Raw genomic sequence first — 18,360 nt, forward strand, 5'->3', positions numbered from 1 at the left:
ACACGTATGTTTATTGCGGCACTATTCACAATAGCAAAGACTTGGAATCAACCCAAATGTCCATCAGTGACAGATTGGATTAAGAAAATGTGGCACATATACACCATGGAATACTATGCAGCCATCAAAAAGGATGAGTTTGTGTCCTTTGTAGGGACATGGATGCAGCTGGAAACCATCATTCTTAGCAAACTATCACAAGAACAGAAAACCAAACACCGCATGTTCTCACTCATAGGTGGGAACTGAACAATGAGATCACTTGGACTCAGGAAGGGAAACATCACACACAGGGGCCTCTCATGGGGAGGGGGGAGGGGGGAGGGATTGCATTGGGGGTTATACCTGATGTAAATGATGAGTTGATGGGTGCAGCACACCAACATGGCACAAGTATACATATGTAACAAACCTGCACGTTATGCACATGTACCCTACAACTTAAAGTACAATAATAATAAATAAATTTTTAAAAAAAAAGGAATAAAAAAAATAAAAAAATAAAAAATAAATAAATGACGATTTGATGGGTGCTGACGAGTTGATGGGTGCAGCACACCAACATGGCACAAGTAGACATATGTAACAAACCTGCACGTTATGCACATGTACCCTAGAACTTAAAGTATAATAAAAAAAAAAAGAAAGAAAAAAAAAAAAGATACTGGAGCAAAGTAAAATGCCCTGAGATAGTCTTACATTCAAAGTCATTTCAAGACATTTGACAATTTGAGGTAGAGACATGTGAGGCAACATGCAGCCTCAGCTTAGAGCTTGTGAGAGTATCACTGAATTGCAGAGACAAATATAAATTTGGTGCTAACCCAACCCTGACTTTGAAATGCACCATGTCAAAGAAAAGACACTCACACAAAAGTGAGTCCAACGTTTAGCTCTTATTTTCCACTTGAGGCATTTGATGATTTCTAAGCAAGGTGTATTTTAGGCAAGGCTCTGAAAAATAAAGAAAAAAAGTAGCTGCTAAGAGAATAAAAGAGGCAAGCAGAATTTCTGTCATTTTCATGGAGCTACAGAAACCAAAATTTGAGTTTAAGACTCATCAAAAAGAAGCACCATAGTAAATATGGTGGACTTCCAGGTGAGATTTCTAAAATGGGCAGATTAAGGTGATCTGTTCATATTTTATTTGCCTTCCAAAATAAGGTTGAATTATCTCTGCAGGAATATAACATCACAAAGAGCCTCTCAATTTTGCATACTCAGTATCCAGCAATCATTAAAAACTGTCTGTGTGTGTTAGGAAACAGAAGAAAGTTACTAAAAGCCAAGAGAAAAGAAAGTCTTTAAATATATCCATAGGTTATCCAGATATTTAAGTTATCATGCAGGAATTTAGAAAATATTATAATCAGAAAAATAGAAAAAATACAGAGAATTTTGCCAAAAATTAAAATGCATTAACAAATATATCAGAGGGAAAAATCTAAAACTGAAGTATCACCAACTGAAAACAAGACAAAATGGGTAGACTGAACAGCAGATTAGCTAGAGAGGGAATAGAGGATTTGTGACCTTAAAAGGTGATGAGATTAAAACTAGCTTTAGCATTCTTTATATTAATGAGAAACACAAATATTTAATACGTGTTCGCTTTACGTTTGGAAGATAGGCATAATTTTAACTTTTTGAAAGTTTACTTTGTTTTTAGAGGTTCCACCTGGATGCCCAGGTGGATTATCCCATGAGGCAAGCCACCCAGACCAGGAGATGTGGCTGAGGGTTAAAACAGTCTAAAATGGGTGGTAACAAAGGACATGACATGCATCAGTAATGACCCTGGGACTAAATGCAGCAATGGAGCTGTTGCTTTTCCTGTCAACCTTGCTCTTGCAAGTTTTCCCAGAAATATTAACTAACAGGAATCCTGGAAAAGCTGCAACAGGATGGAGTGAATGTGAAAAACAAGTGCATCTCAGTAATGTAAGGCATAGACTATGGAATATACTATTGATGGTTTACCCATACACACCTGGATTCCTTTAACTAGGTTGATGTTCTCCATTCTCCAGCTTCTATGAGTGCTGCTGCTAACAGCTCACATCTGCAAGCTTCGCTGGAGGGTTCTTGCTTCTCCAAAAGTGCCTGAAATTATATCCATTCTCCCCCCATGGGAGATTACTTCCAATAACTGGATGTTAGAAGGGGGTACAGCAGCTCCACAAAAGCTCCACTGCTCTTGTCTCAAAGTGTGTGTGGTGTGGGATGGATATACAGTTGACCCTTGAAAAACACAGGTTTCAACTGTGAAGGTACACTTACATGTGGATTTTTTCCAACCAAATGCACACTGAAAATACAGCTTTTGTGAGATGCAAAACATGCATTTGCACTGAGTCAAATTTTCCTATAGGTGTGTTCCACTGAGCCCACTGCAGTCCTGGAGCGTGCACAGATTTTGGTAGAGGAAGGGATCCTGGAACCAATGCCCCATGTTTACCAAGGGACAGAGACAACTGTGCTCTGTTTTTACATTCATGCTCAAGAGCTTCTCACATGATCAGACTGATGTTGAATTCCACCTGAAGCCCTTTCTCACTTAAATTTACCCCTTCCCTGTCCTATTTTATCATCCTCCAAAGGATTCCCCTTAAAAATCACCTGCAGTAGAATATTTGTCTCAACATCTGTTTCTAAGGGATGCAACTTAAGATACTTCCAAAAATGAGTTTACAAAATAGGTGTGGCACAAATTAACACTATCGGGAATAAAAAAGAAGATATTACTAAGTGGCAACCATTACAAAGATAGCAAGAGAATATTATTAACAACTTTATGTTGCTATGTTTGAAAATAGACATGTTCTTTATAAACAACTAAGAAAATAAACACAAGGAGAACATAAAATATGATTATCCAATGTCTATTAAGATACTGAATTTATAATTTAAAGCTTTCTTAAAAGTAAACACCTGACCACATTGCTTTATGGGGAAAATTGTTTAAACACTTAAGAATAATATTAATCTTAGAAAAACACTACCAGGGAATAGAAAAATAAAAGCATGATCTTAATGTGCTTAATAATAAAACCTAGTAGGGACAGCCAGGGTGGTAGTTCATGCCTGTAATCTCAGCACATTGGGAGGCCTAGGCAGAAAGATCACCTGAGGTCAGGAGTTTGACACCAGCTTGGCCAATATGGTGAAACCCCGTCTCTACTAAAAATACAAAAATTAGCCAGGTGAGGTGGCATATGACTATAATCCCAGCTACTCAGGAGGACGTGGCAGAAGAATCGCTTGAACCCAGGAGGCGGAGGTTGCAATGAGCTGAGATGGTGCCATTACACTCCAGCTTGAGCAACAAGAGTGAGAGCAAGACTCCATTCTCACCCCCCACAAAGAAAGTCAAAAAATAAATAAATAAATAAATAACAAGACAAAACAAAACCTAATTAGGACATTACAAAAAAGGATAGTGAAAATTCAATGCCTCACAGAAACGTAGATGCAAAATCTTAAAATGATAACAAATTTTGACTAGAGATATATAAAACTTATAGATGAGTACTAGGAAGCTTGTATAATTCAGGAATGTAAGCGTATTTTAATATTTATAAGTTAGTTCAATGTAATTAACTGCACTAACCAAATAAAGGTGAAAAATCATATCGTTATCTCATTAGGTACAGAAAAATTTGTTAATATCTAACATTACTCATTATAAAATCATTAATAAATTAAAGACAGGAGTAATCTTCCTCAATCTAATAAATCTAATAAAAGCAGCTACTAAATACATATGTGTGTGTGTATATACATGTACGTATATATATATACACATATATATACACACACATATATATACACACATATTTATACACATACTCAGATACACACACACACATATTCAAGCATTGCACTTAGTGGTGAAATATTGAAAGGTTTTCCTAGGCAGTTATGGATTAAGACAATAACGACTATTCTTTCTTTTATTCAACACTACACAGGAGGTCCTAGCCAGTGCAATAAGGAATAAAAAGTAAATAAAAGTTTTAGGAATTGCAAAGGTAGAAACAAAGTCATTATTGTCAAATTTCTCAGGTATTTAGAATATATAGTTCTAAAATATTAACTATTAGAATTTTTTTTTAAACTTTAGGAAACTTGTATATAATATCAACATACAAATTTCCATTTCATCTTTTGTATTTTATATATAGACAATTAGAAAATCAAACACTTAAAAGTTACTATATATAAGGCCTCTACACAGAAAAGAGAAAACAATAATAATAAAAAATAAAGAATATATAAATAAGTGGCTATACTATGATCATAGTTTAAAGATTTAATATTTAAACTTATTAATAGGTTTAATTCAAAGGTAATATACTTGCAGATATCAAGACTAATTGTAAAACTATACAAATTAAAATAGTGTGGCATTCACACAAGAGTATTCAAACAAACCAATTATAAATGCAATAAATAAAACATATATACAGTTGCCTGAACAAGAGAAATTTTCAATAAATAGTACTCAAGTACTACATAGATAATAAATAGATAACTGATTATATTGACTTTTTGTCTATGCCTCTTTTTGTTGTTTTATCTCAGGATATAATTTTATCAGCTTTCTTTTCCCCTCTTGTTTACTGCTGAAGTGTCTTTTCTTCTTCATATGTTAATAAGTCATTATTGTGTTCTGGATTTGCCGTTCTGCAATATTTGCTGCTCTGCAGCCTCCGCTGGTGATACCCAGGCAAACAGGGTCTGGTGTGGACGTCCAGCGAACTCCAACAGACCTGCAGCTGAGGGTTCTGACTGTTAGAAGGAAAACTAACAAACAGAAAGCACATCCACATCAAAACCCCATCTGTACATCACCATCATCAAAGACCAAAGGTAGATAAAACCACAAAGATGGGGGGAAACCAGAGCAGAAAAGCTGAAAATTCTAAAAATCAGAGTGCCTCTTTTCCTCCAAAGGAATGCAGGTCCTAGCCAGCAATGGAACAAAGCTGGACTGAGAATGACTTTGACAAGTTGAGAGAAGAAGGGGTCAGACGATCAAACTTCTCCGAGCTAAAGGAGGATGTTGGAACCCATAGCAAAGAAGCTAAAAACCTTGAAAAAAGATTAGATGAATGGCTAACTAGAATAATCAGTGTAAAGAAGACCTTAAATGACCCGATGGAGATGAAAACCATGGTGCAAGAACTACGTGACACATGCACAAGCTTCAGTAGCCGATTCGATCAACTGGAAGAAAGAGTATTAGTGATTGAAGATCAGATGAATGAAATGAAGCTAGAAGAGAAGTTTAGAAAAAAAAGAGTAAAAAGATATGAACAAAGCCTCCAAGAAATATGAGACTATGTGAAAAGACCAAATCTACATCTGATTGGTGTACCTGAAAATGATGGGGAGAATGGAACAAAGTTGGAAAACACTCTTCAGGATATTATCCAGGAGAACTTCCCCAACCTAGCAAGGGAGGCCAACATTCAAATTCAGGAAATACAGGGAACACCACAAAGATACTCCTCGAGAAGAGCAACTCCAAGACACATAATTGTCAGAGTTACTAAAGTTGAAATGAAGAAAAAAATGTTAAGGACAGCCAGAGAGAAAGGTTAGGTTACCCACAAAGGGAAGCCCATCAGACTAACAGCAGATCTCTCAGCAGAAACTCTACAAGCCAGAAGAGAGTGGGGGCCAATATTCAACATTCTTAAAGAAAAGAATTTTCAACCCAGAATTTCATATCCAGCCAAACTAAGCTTCATAAGTGAAGGAGAAATAAAATCCTTTACAGACAAGCAAACGCAGAGAGACTTTTTTCACCACCAGGCCTGCCTTATAAGAACTCCTGAAGGAAGCACTAAACATGGAAAGGAACAACCGGTACCAGCCACTGCAAAAACATGCGAAATTGTAAGGACCATCAACGCTAGGGAGAAACTGCATCATCTAATGAGCAAAATAATGACAGGACCAAATTGACACATAGTGATATTAACCTTAAATGTAAATGGGCTAAATGCTCCAATTAAAAGACACAGACTGACAAATTGGATGAAGAGTCAAAATCCATCAGTGTGCTGTATTCAGGAGACCCATCTCTCATGCAAAGACACACATAGGCTCAAAATAAAGTGGACATATATACACTGCATATTACACTTATCTAATGTTGAAAGACAGACAAAAGCAATATATGGTGAAGGATGTACTTTCCATCTGAAAAAAAAAAAAAATAAAGCCTGCAAGAGAGCATAAGGAAAGCTGAGGTGCTCATATGTTTTATAATTTGATCTGGACAGTGGGTATACAGGTATGTACTATTTGTAAACATGCACTGATCTCCATAAATGCAATTTCTTCACTTTATACTGTGTAACTCATGCTTCAATAATAACAAAAGTAAAAACAAATGCAAAAATGAGTCATTATTGGATCGCTGTCTCCTTATAACTCCCAGTCATCATCCTATTCACTATGCCCCTGGTGCCCAGTTCCTACTTTGATTTTGACATTTAGAGACATCCTTCATTTCTTACCATATGATCCATGGATTGCATATTGCTATATATTATCCAGAATTTGTTTAGATTAATGGAACAGTTCATCCTTGCCTAGTAGTCCATGTTTTCAGAAACATAAACTGTGTGTAGGAATATAAAAAATGATTTAATCTGTGTCAAATATAGTTTGACAGTTGCATCAAAAGCCTTAAATTTCATTCATTTTTCACATCTCCATTCACAACCGCACTTCCAGAAATTTTAGATGAAGAAATTATTTGATTATGTGTCTAAGTATACACACTGTCAAAACAAAAAAGTTACAGCTGGCCACAGCTATATTATCTAAACAAAAACAAATCCCGAAAACAGCTTAAGTGTCGAACAGTAGAAGATTGGATACATAAATTATAGCATATACTTAAAGTGAATGGCTAGAGAGACATTAACATGATGATGCTGAGCTATGTTTAGTGACAGTATTTTTCATAATATAGAGTTGTTAGGAAAGAGAACACAGAACACCATATATTATATTAGACCCATTTCATAAAAAATGGAGGTAAATATTAATGAAAATATGCACAAAATGCTGACAATAATACTTCTGGGTGCTATGCATTTGAAATTTTTCTTAGTTTTTATTTTGCATATTTATGCTTTGTAATTTTTACACAATGAATTAGATATCAATGATTTCAAAACTGAGAACTAAGTGCTAATGTGTTTATTTTTAAGGAAAAATGTTTTTATAATAAATATATTGAGTTAGAATACAATAATATGATGAGATAAACCAAAATCCTAAGGAGACATAGTGATGTCTTAATGTCATGCCTACTCGAACTGTTAATAAGTTTGGCTTCTGCCCTTTCGTGACAAATGAAATATGTGGAAGAATGAAAGCTGTTTTGTATTCTGCTGTTGTGTTAAAAATGAATGAAAGTTTATCTTTTCACTATTCTGTTGTTTTTAACTTAAAGAAAGCATTTCATTATGATTCTATGTTGTATGTTTCTATTGCTTTCATTTACCCCACTGTTATAGAAACACACAAATGAATAACTAACAACTTAGAATGTTTATGTGGTCAGTCTCTGCGTACTGGCATACAGTGTTTACTCCTTAATTTTGTATACATGACAAAGTAGTAAAGCATAAACCTACGTGAATCCAGTTCAGCAAAATCACAAAGTGATTGAGAGTAACTAATCAAGAGGTATAAACTAGCAAATACAAGAGATAATATATTTTTTTTTTATCATCAGACTTTTACTTAGGAGAAGCTGACAAGACTGGATATCTAGGAATTTTATTAAATTACTTCTTAAGTGGAAGTGTTATGAGGTCACAGTGGAAGGAAAGATGGTTCTCTATATTATTGGAAGAATATATACATATAAATAAAGCCTCTAATTATGACTGCATGTGGCTTTTCTTGTAAATTCAAAATAAATATATTTTTTAAAATGTCTAAATTACAAGCACTTTTGAAATATAAAGGAGAGTGAATATTTGAAATATAAAGGAGATTTAAAGGTTGCTTTAAATCAAGACTATGCATTTATCTATTCATTATAGCTGGCCTTGTCAGGATTAGTCCTTGTATCCTATTAGGGCTCTATATAGGGCCACGTTGGAAGTCACTCTCTATATAACAGAACTGAAAGGCATTTGATATTTAAATTCTACCATCCTGATCATCTATAACCTTAGGAAAAGTAAAAGACTTATTTCATTACTATATAGGCAACCTTTTTGGCTTGGAGCTTGGTGCCAGTGTGGTACCATATTTGATTTCCCTCTCTAAGGGTGCACGACTCTTTTGAGCTTACTCATGTGTTCCTTGACATCTGTGCTCTCCACTGCATCACTGGCAGTTGACTGTCAGGAGAAGTAGTTCACTAACAGCTCGCTGATCTTGATTTCTTATGAAAATCTTAGGCTGGAGATAGGGTTTCTCTAGACTACAAGATTCAATAGGGTTTATCATAAGCTCCTAGGTGTCTCCAAAACTGCAGAAGTGCCTTTATTTTATGTGTACCAATGCCACTCCCCCAACATATCACTCCTATAAGCTTAATTTTTATGGTGCTTATTACACTTTAAAGTCATGGTGTTGTGGACTTGTCTGAACATGCATGGTTGCCAACATTCTAGTCCCATGTTATCTTCTTAAGTATAGCTAGATAGAAAGGAAATTAAATAAGATTGGACTGACAACATATTCAACAACCTGGCAGCTCCTGGAAATATTACCATAAGGCTATTGTCAGGCTGAATTCTCTGTAAGTCTAAAATACTGCTCTCCTTCCTGAATGATTAGAATCCAGCCATTGACTAGCCAATATCCTTAGAGTGGTTATCAAATCATAAGAATAATAAAGAATATGGTCAAGAAATCCAGAAAGCAACATTTTCACTGTAATTAATATCCTGAGAAAAAAATGATTTTGGTCTATTAGGCCAGACTTTCCTCAATTTTCATACAGAATTTAAACTTAATACACAGTTAACATAAGAAAATGATAAGTAAGTTTCATTTCATATTTCATCAGAAAGCAAAGAAATGGGAAAAGTCACCATTTAATTGCTTTCCTAACTCCCCAAACTGCTTTGGGTTTAGTTTTACAAGACATAGTATGAAAGTGTATAGATTTATTAATAGCTTTTCTTTGGTGGGCATACTTTCATTTAATAACATTTACTACTATCCACATACAGCAGAGATTAAAGTCAGGCTAATATCTGGGCCCTACGATTCATGTTACATCTAACCAGATTTCACTAATATTTATGAAAACTCAGGTCCAGTTTTAATTCCCACCAATCATATCATCTATATTTGTGAAAGCATATAAAGAAACGAACATGTAGACTTTTTAGCCCAGAGCATTCAGTGTAGCGATGGAGGTGGTCACTCCAAATACAAAATAGCTAGAGTTAGCAAACGGGGATTCATTTCATTGTGATTCATACAACACAAAGGTAGGCATTTAAAAAATTAGGAAGTTTTCACAGATGACTTCCTAGAAGCAGATGTAGTACTTACATAATTATTTTACGCACCACGCAGCATCACAGACATCAGGCCATAAATTTGATGAGCAATTCTGTATTCCATGGCCTTTGTTCTCCTCACACGCCACATATCACCTAGAGAAACCATAGTAGTCCTTCTTACAGTTTATATTATTTTAATGTTATAACAGTCAAAAATCTTGACAATCCATTTGTGATGTATAATCCCCTGTCTATATAACAAGATTCCTTAAAGTATGGTTGCATTTGTGTGTTTATTACCACACAGTTAAGGAAAAAAAAAAAAGTCTTTACAATTAAACCCTTGGACAAATGGATAAATGGATAAATACCAACTCTATTTGTAAACAGAAGATGCTATATTTCCCAGTGTCTGGATAAAACAAATAATAGAATTTTCTAGTTTCTCTCTTGCTTCTCCTCAACGTGAAGCCATCTCTAGGCAGAGATCACGATTTTAGGCGAGAACAAGAGGAGAATTTAGAGGCTTGAGCCTCACTGTTGTAACTGAGGTTTTTCTCAGGTTATTTAGCATCTATGTGACTCAGTTTCCATCTTTAAATTTGGAATTATAACACTTGTTCTTAATTATTTTACCAAAATGTAATGAAAGCTAAATGAGGTTAAAGTGTTTTGGAAATAAAACTGCTGCATAAATCAAGATGTGGTATTTTGGAGTAATTATTGTAACACATCATCTTATCACTGACAGCTAATAAATCAGTTAGCATGTTAGTAACAAAAACTACTAATTATGCTAAGTGAATAGTGTCCTGATATAATTCTGTATTTTGTTCCTGGTAACTCATTTAACACGGACAGCCTCTTTCTTACCACTCAGTGCCTTGCCAGCATTTTCTTTAATCTTATCAGATCTCTTTGATTTAATTGAGAAGTCACTCTAGAAGAATGTCATTTTTCTTGCATCTCTTCAACAAAGTAATATAATTAAGATTATGCAAAACAGAGAAGATTCCCAGAGTGCCAGGTAAGAGTGAAGGCCTGTGAAATCCCAAAATTAGGAATTGCTGAAGTCAACATAAATAATTGACATTTAGATGACCTAATTAAAACAAATTACATCTCTGCAGGAAGAAAGTTATAATTTTAAACACAGGATACTCTTGAGAAATAATAGACAAATATCTGAAATAGCATTTTATATTTTCTATGAAAATCATGAAAAATTCGGCTTCATTCTCAACAAAATAATATTTAATAAATGAAAAAGTGTGGAAATGTGAAAATACATAGGAAATAAAGTATTATTAAATATTCTTAAGGCAAAATAGCAGAATAGTTAAGTGTGACCACTCTAGAGCCAGATAACACTGGCTTACACCGTGTCTATGCAAATTTCCTAATCTTTCAGTGCCTCAGTTTCCTGTCTATAAAATGGAGACCCCATCGGTCTCTTGTGAAGATTAAATAATTTAATACATGTAAAATATCTTGAACAGTGCCCCAAATGTAGTAAGAATTTGGCAAATCTCCAATTTGTAGAAATTTTCATTTTTTTACACATTCAACTACTCTAATGATTTTTTTTAAAATGAAAACATTATAACAAATAAAATGGGCAACTTACCTGAATGTTTTTACATGTAATTTACTTTCAGAATTTCTAAAGGAAAAAAAATATATTTTTTCACATGGAAACTACATTCTTATTCCAGAAGGACTTCATTACCTCTTCTTTTTATGAAGCAATAAATGTCTGTTGAAAATCCCTCAAACATCAGAAATGTGCTTTCTTTTGGAAATGTATCAGCTTGCTCTAAATGCTCTAACAGTTTGAATTTTTCTCACTGTCAAATCATCTCTAATAAAGAAATGAAATTATAGATGTTGACAGCACAGGGGGAAAAAAAAGGCACCTTCAAATTATCCTTACGAAGAATTTGGTGCCTTGAACATAATGTCCATTTACACTAATGGGACAGTATCTACAATATCTCCCAATGAGTACATTTTTTTAAAAGCAGAGAAATTGCTGAAAAAGCTTTGTTAAAATTTGATCAAAAGCCTATTTCAAATGCTCATACTAAAAGCATTTTGTATAAAATATAATCTGTGAAATAATTAATTAAAATTATTCTTTGTTGAAGCCTTATCTATTGACTATTTCTAAATATTTTTTATCTTGTTAAAATCAGAAGGCGATTTTGGTTGAAAATGTACCAAAATCAATTATTGTATGAAAAATGTATGATGGATAGCAGACTATCCTCAACAACAAATTTCTCCTGCATGGTGATTAATAGTCACAACTATAAAATCACATTGCCTGAGCCCAAAACCAGTGCTGACACTTATTCGCTATATGACCTTAAGAGGGTTACATAATCTCTCCGTGCCTCAGTTTTTACTATTAGTAAAATGTGGAACACTACTGTATTTATTCAAGAGAATTGTTGTGGGGATTAATGAGATAACATGTGAAATTATTTGGCATTGTCCTTGGCACATAGGAAGTGCTCAAAAGGCTTAACAATAGTCATTATGGGTATATATATATATATATATACACACACACACACGTATATATATTTTTTATATATTCTGGTCAATAGCTTATATATGTATATATTTAATATTATAAAAATTAATCAAGTAATGCAAAAAATGCTAATTTTAGGAATGTTGTCATTGCATAGCATTACCCTTAACTACACATTTGGAAGCATCCAGTATATAAAAAAAGTTTTCTTCTTTTTATTTATCTACATTAAATACTTATTAAGACAAAATTACAGAAAGTGAGTACAAATGAGTAACAAATGTGATGTCTTTAGGTTATGTTCAAAGGTCAAATTTTACAAAACTTCCTTCTTTTTATCGGAGTGTGTTTATTATTTTAAAAGTCACACCCAAGTGAAGCTGAAATGAATAGAGATGTGAAGATAGGAAGTTTTGGTTTCCTGAACACCAAGGCCACTCACTGTCTGATCAAAGCACATAGCTTTACCACTATTTCTTTGCCATTATTGACTTAGTCCCCTTTCAAAAATAGTGCATAGATTTCAAACATAGTAATTGCTACCATTTCATTAGCGACTAGTAAATGCCAAGCACTATTCTAAATGCTTGTAAATATTATTTCAACAATCTTCTGCAATTTTTCTGTGAGGAAAAATCATAAGAATTCATATGTAATGAGAAAATGCAATTTACTTTTGATAATTACCTGGAAGAACTCTCACCCTCTGGTTAGCATTAAAAAAACTAACTAAATGCCCAACCAGTTTAAATTTAATCCAGTGTGATCATGTACATAGCTGCTAGGGCATGGTCTCTCATTTAGGTAAGTTTTCAGTCTCTTAGACAGCTTTCCTCTCATCTTGTCTTTTCCCTAAGGTGGGGTACAAGAGGACTGTGTGGGTGACTTGACCCTGAAGTTTTAGAGGACAGAAGAATATCCCAACATTGTGTTGGTCATTGGGTCTATGCTAACTACTGTCTACTGGAATCTGGTACAATGCTTCCTGTCAACCTACTGACTACCAAGGCTTCAATTTGTGGCTAGTGCATTTGTGGTTCTTTATTTTTGGCCGGGCAATGTTCCTGGAGTAATTTGAGCTCCCTTTAGCCATGCTGATTGCAGGTCCATGTGCTCCTGCCTACCCCAATGTCCTGTAGTCCACCCAGCTTCTACTGCAAGATTAATTGCAGGCACCTGGCAGGCACCCTGACTTTCCACTAATGCACCCCACACATGAACCGAGAGGCTGGAGAAGGCTACCAGATCCTCTCCCAGCATGAGCATAACTTTCCATTCTTTTAACTAGACTGGGTTGCCTGTGATGTTACCAGTTTTTCTCCAATTCCAAAGGGAGAATGCAGAGAGAGATCTTTCCATTCTAGATATACCTCTCAATTTTTCTAACACATGTTCTTTCCAAGCCCAGCGAAAGAAGATTCAGACTGTGTTGGTTTGCGTAATTTATTCTCTGTCCCTCATTCTTTTCCATATCCCCTTAAGACTGAGAACTCCTACTCTACTTTTGCCATGTCGTACACTGTTTATATCATAGAACAGCAAACCTCATGGTTTTGCTCTTAAAAGCAGAAAAGCCACTTTTTAAAACTTTGGTAGAATACTTTGGGCTAGGTCTTTTCCAGGTATGGTTAATGGGTTAAGAGAAGAGTGGAAGGGGATTGCTAAAGAAATACAGCAAATCCTATGTCTCCACAAAGTTTGGCTGTCCAGCCTATTGTTTGGTTCAGGTACCAGTTTCTCATGGATAATGTTGAGGACCTGAAATGAAATATGATTTTAAAATTAAGATTAATTTCTGACAAACAGCTATTCTTTATTACATTTATAATATATGTGTTTTTCATCTCAGAAAACTGAGGCTCAAAGATGCTAAATAACTTGTTCCGGTCAAATTCCCACTTCTACTTGCATCCGATGCCCCCTTTGCCTTCATTAGTATGTTGACACCTTGGCTGAGTTCTTAGTCCTCTTCCCTCCTCAGAAGCCTGCATTCCACAGCTTTTCCACAACATGTTTACCTATTGAATCTTACCAATATTCCTCCTGGTGACTTATGAACCTTCTTTCATAATGTTCTATATGATATAAAATGGAAAGATAAAAAATCATTCAATATTAAAGTCTAAGGACAAAACATCCCAGGCCATGTAGAAAATAACTCTTTAAAATTACTCTTGCAGGCCAAATTCATTCAGTCAGCAAACGTTTATTGAATTCCTACTTTGTCCCAGGCACATTTTAGGCACTGAGAGTACTGCACTGAACACAACAAATTTTCTCACGGAATGAGGCCTATACAAGCTCCAAAAGGACTCCAATCCATGGGAGGGAGACAGACAACAAATGCATTAACAAATAACTGTATAATATTTCAGATGACGGTAAGTGATATGTGGAAAATGAAACAGGATAAGGCGGATGTGGCAGGGGTATCTATTTGTTTTAAGTACAATGTGAGGGAAGGCCTTTCTACATTTGGGTTAGTCTGTTCTCATGCTGTGAATGACATACCAGTCCATAAAAGAATGAGGTTTAATTGACTTACAGTTCAGCATGGCTGGGGAAGCCTCAGGAAGCTTATTAATACAATTATGGTGGAAGGGGAAGCAACACATCCTTTTTCACATGGCAGCAGCAAGAAGTGCAGAGCAAAGTGGGGAGAAGCCCCTTATAAAACCATCAGATCTCATGAGAACTCACTGACTATCACAAGAACAGCATGGAGGTAACCACCCCTGTGATTCAATGACCTCCCACCAGGTCCCTCTCATGACATGAAAGGATGATGGGAACTACAATTCAAGATGAGATTTGGGTGGGGACACAGATATAACATATGAATATTCAAGCCAAGACCTGAAGGAAGCAAGAGAGTAAGAAATGCAGGTGTCTGGAGAAAGTACATTCCAGGCACAGAGAGCAGGAGGTACGCTTGGTTTATTCAAGGAAAAAGATGGGCCCCATTGTGGCCAGAACAAGGGAGACCAGGGGAAGAATGGTGACAGATGAAGAGGAGACGTGTGGGCCTTTGGGACTTTGCTTTTCATTCTTTAAAAGGGGCAAGACCACTGCAAGGTTTTGAAAAGAATATTGTTATCAAGTGACTTTAGCTTCTAGGTAGAGGCAAAACTATGGGAAAGCAGCTGTGAAATCAGGAAGAACAGTTGGGAGGTTACTGCAATAGCCTGGGAAAAAGATGTGGGCTTAAATCAGAATAGTGAAAACAGTTTTGCTGAGATCTAACAAGCCCCTCCAAATTTAGAGAAATAAGACAAGTATTTAATTATGCTCATGAATTCTGTGCATCAGGAATTTGAACAGAGAAGAACTGGAGAGCTAGCTTCAACTTCATGATTTCTGGGGCTTTAGGTGAGAAGACATGAAAGTTGAGGGACTCAGTTGTTGGGGGCTGGTACCAACTGAAGCTAATTTACTCAGGTATCTGGTGAACTATGATGGCTGTCCACTAAAACCAACTACATGTTTCTTCTCCATGTGTCTTGGGCTTCTTCCCAACATGGTGTTGGGTCACAAGATTGAGTGTCTCAATCAAGTTGCACAGCCTATTCAAATTAACAGACACTCTCTGACCAAACTTGGGTCAAGCTCCTCTGAGCCCTCTTTCTATTTATTTATTTATTTATCTTATTTTATTTTTTTTTTGAGATGGAGTCTTGCTGTGTCACCCAGGCTGGAGTGCAGTGGCGTGATCTCGGCTCACTGCAAGCTCCGCCTCCCGAGTTCACGCCATTCTCCTGCCTCAGCCTCCGAGTAGCTGGGACTACAGGCGCCCGCCACCATGCCCGGCTAGTTTTTTGTATTTTTAGTAGAGACAGGGTTTCACCATGTTAGCCAGGGATGGTCTCGATCTCCTGACCTCGTGATCCACCCACCTCGGCCTCCCAAAGTGCTGGGATTACAGGCTGGAGCCATTGCGCCCGGCCTGAGCCCTCTTTTTAACTAGGCCTCCACATTGTCTTGTCCTGTCTTTGGCTTGCTGAGTCTAGTTTCAGGAAAAAATCCCAGGTCAGTTTCACAAGAATCTCCCCATCCTTGGCCAGTCCTTGGCCTGCTTTTAGTAGGAATCCTGTTAGGCCTGTGTAGCAAGAATCCATCTACCCTTATATCTCCCCTCAGTAATTTTCCATCTACTGCCCCCTCACTGTTCATGGGCTTTAAATCCCCAGCTGTCTTTGCAGTATTCAGAACTGCATTCAATCTCTCTCCCCTATTGAATATTGAAATAGTTTTAAATAATATCTGCCTTAGCATTTTAACAAGTGTCTGAATATTTTTTAACAAAATCTAGCCTCAGAAGACATACAGTGTCATTTTGGCCACGTTGTTTATGGAAGCAATTGCCAGTCCACCTAGATTTGAGAGCAGGGTGATTAGACTCTATTTCTTGACAGATGAGAAGCAATATTTGTTTTAAGAAGAACTTGCAAAATAGGAGTTATTGCTGTGATTGTCTTTGGAAAATAAAATTTGACCCAAGATTATATAAGGGAGAGTCATAGATCATAGAAGAAATAAAATAATCTATTAAAAGCTTTTTTGGTGGGTATTTATTTTCTACCAAAAACACCAGGAATATGCAATTTTTAAAATATAATGTTCACTTTTTTCTCTTTAGAAAATAATTTATATTCAATACATCATAGAGATTAAGGTCTCAGGTTATCCATTCCATCAATGGTTTAAATAATTCCTGGACCACTGTCTATCTACTTGACTTTGAACAGGGTATTTATTCTCTTTTCTCCAAACCTCAGTTTTCTTATCTGTAATTGGCAATCATAATGATAGTAACAAACAGAATTTTTGAAAGTATTAAATGTGATAATTCATGTGAAGTTATATAATTATACAGAAATTGTTTGATAATTTTAGCTCTTATTACCTTCACCCTTATTTTTAGAAACTTAAGATATGGAAAAATGAAGAAAATAAAAATAATCAGAAAGAGTACCATCCAGAGAAATGTCTTGTGATACAATTGCTATATTAGCATAATATAAATGTGAAGAAAGTTAATATATTTTATTTTATTTACAGGTGTTAGAGTTGTTTTGTTCATACAGTAATTTTTTGCAATCAATTTTTATACATAGTTAATTACCCCCTGCATGAAGCCTACATGCAAATATACACACAAACACACAAACATATGTATGTAAAAGGTGAAAAAGAAAGATTTGCCACAGCCTCAGTGATTTGGCCTTTTTCCACAAGAGTAGTGAAAAATGTATTTGAAGTGGATGTGGATTAAACATAGACACACCCTAAGCTAAATAAAATACAAACATGAATTCTTCTCAAGGTGCAATTCATTCAAATAGAGGATTTGAAATTCGATAAAATGCCAATGCAAAGGCATATAATGCTTGAATGACATTAATAAGTTGAATACTGAGCCCAGGAGCAAGTGAGGCTCATCCACTGAATATGTACATAAGATTTTTCTATCAAGGAGAACCACAGAAAAATATATAAGCGGCTTCCTCCTCTTATTTACATTCAGGTTCCTATTAACATGTTCCTGAGAAAGAACTTTATGCAAATATAAGCCTTCCAACTTAATAGCAAACTGATCATAAGCTGAGCACTCTTCTTTTGTGAGCAAACGCCTTGAAAAAGCATCTGAACCATGAAAGTATTTAAGAGACTATGATTTCAACCAGACTGTATTTTAAGACATCATGTAAAAGGCAGGATTTCAAGTATCCTCCTATAATCTTAATCCCAGAAAACTTTACAGGTCTCTAGTTTAACATCATCGTTTGACAAATACTAAATTCACATGTCTTAACCATTCACCAATTCTTTTATTGGCTTTATTTTCAAGATTTTTTTTGCTTTTCCTGTTTATGTAATTTGTGATCAGGAATTTTACTCTGATTTCCATCTTTTTCTCCTAAAATGAATATTATAAATCTGACCAGGCAGCCAATTTAACAGCTGTGACAACACAAGCTTCTTAGGCTTTTCAAATTAAAACCATTCCAAATTTATCTTGGTCATACCAATTTAAAAACAAATCCATAGCAGTTTTAATATTTCCGAATATAATAATTTTTTTCTCTACACTAACCATGTATTTATTTTGAAAGTTCAGTGACAGTTGTTCACGATAAATTATACTATTGTCACTGCATTCTTATACATGTTATGCTCCATCACATGACAAACGCATCCTGCTTTGCGTTTCAGAAGTCTTTCACAGACAACTCAGCCAAAGGCCAGAAAAGAATCAGTATAGCAGTATGAGCTAAGAAATAAACCGGCAATTCTAAGATCATGACCTATCATACCTTTTTGACT

The sequence above is a fragment of the Macaca nemestrina genome, chromosome 5, assembly GCF_043159975.1.
Source record: "Macaca nemestrina isolate mMacNem1 chromosome 5, mMacNem.hap1, whole genome shotgun sequence".
In the NCBI taxonomy this organism is placed as follows: domain Eukaryota; kingdom Metazoa; phylum Chordata; class Mammalia; order Primates; family Cercopithecidae; genus Macaca; species Macaca nemestrina.